Raw genomic sequence first — 3,067 nt, 5'->3', positions numbered from 1 at the left:
AAAGAGACCCAGACAGGCACTTTAGTTTGACGTTAGGGCTTCACAGCTCTTCGCTGATGGTCTATAACAGGGGTGGGCAAACTTTTTGGTTCAGGGGCCATATAGGGCTCTAAAAATTGACTGAAGGGCCGGAGAGGAGGCAGAACGTGTTAAGAGCCCGGCTCCATTGCACTCGTATTTACGCTCATGTAGAACGTATTTGACACTACGCGCTGCAACTTCTGGAGACGCAGAAGTTTCAGAACGCATGAGGAGTGAATGAGGTCTGCTCCACCACACACCACATGAGATCATTAGCCCTGCGCGGTTAGATCATATTACTAACTAAAGCAGTGTCTACTCCACGGTGACTTATCATGTATGCATTCACCAAAATGGGACTACCTCTGCTGTACATAACTGGTATTAATTTTAACATTGCATCTGAATCCTTACAGACTTAGCATTATCACCATATGAAAGGAGACAATGCCCCTTTATATCTTGAACACTTCTACCTCCATCATGGTCTGAATACGCCGCCCAAAAGAATACTTTCCCATAAAGCATTGCGGCCAACATAATGCACCTCCCCTTAATGTTTATATATATAGTGCGCCGTCTACTGGGAAACGCCGGAAATGCAGGAAAAATAAAACAGTAACAAGGTTTATTATTGTAATTTATTCCAGTTCGCCGAACCTGAATAAATTACTTTAATTATACTATAAGTTCGGCGAACTTGAATAAATTATTGTAATTTATTCAGGTTCGCCGAACTTGAATAAATGACAATAATAAACCTTGTTAATGTTTTATTTTTCCTGCATTTCCGGCGTTTCCCAGTAGACGGCGCACTATATATACATTGAGGGGCGGTGCATTATGTTGGCCGCAATGCTTTATGGGAAAGTATTCTTTCGGGCGGCGTATTTGGACCATAAGTCAGGTAGAAGTGTTCAATATAAAGCTGCACTGGTTCAGCTTACGTATACTACAAAAAAAAGTCTGAACTCTGTAATTTCCAGAATTCATGTTCTGATTAGGACAGGCTTTTGGGAGCTTTGACAGAGGATTTAAAGGTATTGACGCTCGAATTGTGTTACGGTGGGTAAACTTTCCTGGCTCGCGGGCCACATGGGGCTGAAGGGCCGGACGGAAGACAGGAGGTTTGCAAGTATGTTATGAGTTCACTGTTTAAATATGACTACTAACAACTCATAAACTAAGCTCACGCCGATCAACCACAGACACGCCAGTGAATGTGACAAATCTTGACGCGGAAATATTGTATATGTTAATAAGCACAACTCGGAGGCCATAAGTTTTCTTGATTGATTTTTACCAACTCAAATAGGAAGCAGTGCAGTCTTATATCTTAAGCACCAACTACTTCACTCATGGTCCGAATAACTCCTGTAAGAACACTTTCCCATAAAGCATTGCGGCCAACCTAATGCGCCGCCCCTCAATGTATATATAGTGCGCCATCTACTGGGAAACGCTGGAAATGCATGACAAATAAAACATCAACAAGGTTTATTATTGTAATTTATTCCAGTTCGGCGGGCCGGATTAAAAGGGTTAAAGGGCCGCATACGGCCCCCGGGCCGTAGTTTGCCCACCCCTGGTCTATAACTTCCGGGGTTCTTGCAAACCGTCCAGTGTATTCCGATTCCTGACATAGTCGCTGGAGAGAAATTAAATTGATTGATGTCACCTGTTGTGTCTGTGGAAATATAGCTTTGCCATAGTGCGTATATGGCATTAAACGTATTTTAAAACTATTTCCTGTATTTCCCCAGTATGTTATGGGTCTGTTTCCTCTAGTTTGTCATCATTAACCCAAAACATGAACAATAGGTAAAATCCTTCATCTAAAGTAGTCCTCCTGCCCAAAGCCCGTTTTAAGATCTGGAGATGGGTCGTCAGGCCCCCACTGCACCTATCCATGTTGTCCCAGTGACACTGAAGGATGGGTCAAATGGATTGGTCAAATACAGAGGGCACATTTCCGTTCTGGGACAAGTGTACAGTGTACCTTAACCTTAACCTGGCAATTTTTTTAAATATAGTCTAAAAACTCAAGAAAAAAACAACACATTTGCAGGAGCCTGTGATCAGTTTGAGTGTTTATGGCCCTGTCTAGGTGTTTGATTTTCAATAAAAAGATGAGACTAACTGAAAAACTGTTGGCTAATGCTTCCTTGTGACAATAATTTTATGTGTGAGATTTTTTAAGCGCACAAATCAACTCACCTGTTGTAGTTCCAACTAAGTCATCTCTTTCTGGTCAGATTGTGTGAAAACAAAGCTCAGATCAAGTCTAATTTGAGTACCAGAGGGTCAGACAGAGTAGTGCCTCAGTTAGCTTTACACCCCCAGAGAATGTGCAAAATATCCATCCACTTTATATTTACCAGTCCACTTTTATTGCATCCCTAATTATAAAGAAGCTGTGGTACATTGCTATCTAGTTTGAGTTCAGATGAATTCATTTTGACTTTTGTAAACTTGTTTGTTACCAACCTATTTCTCAGATAAGGCAATGTTTTGGGTGTCTGCATATCCCACTTCATTTCAAGGTTGATCTGTTTTCATGTGGTAAATAAATAGCTTCAAAGCCAACGCGAGTAGCTTAGCATGAAGGGAATGAAAGAGAAAAACAAAGTAAAATCCTCGGTAGACATTATGAAATTTTTTACTAGAGAAGACATGTTGTGGCATAATATAGGAAGCATATTACAGAAATAATGAGCTTCAACCGTGGTTTTCTCTCATCATTAGCTCACTCAAAGTTCTATTTTGATTCTCTTTGAGTCATCCTGTATTGTTGTGATTCGAGGTTTGAGTACTCAGACTATTTCTGCTTTCACCTACCCACTATCCCCGCCCACATTTCTCACCGCTCACTTATTTATTTGCAATTATATGAAAAATGTGAGAATTCAGAAATGTAAATAAAACTTTTGTGTAGCCATTTGTTAAAAATAAGATAACATTATAAATAAAAATCAGCTGCTTGTTAGTATTTACATTTTTTTTTTTTATTAAATTACATTTTAGGTTAAATATTCCGTTTTACAAT

This window comes from Boleophthalmus pectinirostris, unplaced genomic scaffold (genome assembly GCF_026225935.1).
Source record: "Boleophthalmus pectinirostris isolate CB_2022bp ecotype Guang Dong unplaced genomic scaffold, ASM2622593v1 HiC_scaffold_5, whole genome shotgun sequence".
NCBI lineage: Eukaryota > Metazoa > Chordata > Actinopteri > Gobiiformes > Gobiidae > Boleophthalmus > Boleophthalmus pectinirostris.
The sequence above is the reverse complement of the archived record's forward strand: the minus strand, read 5'-3'. Positions refer to the sequence as shown.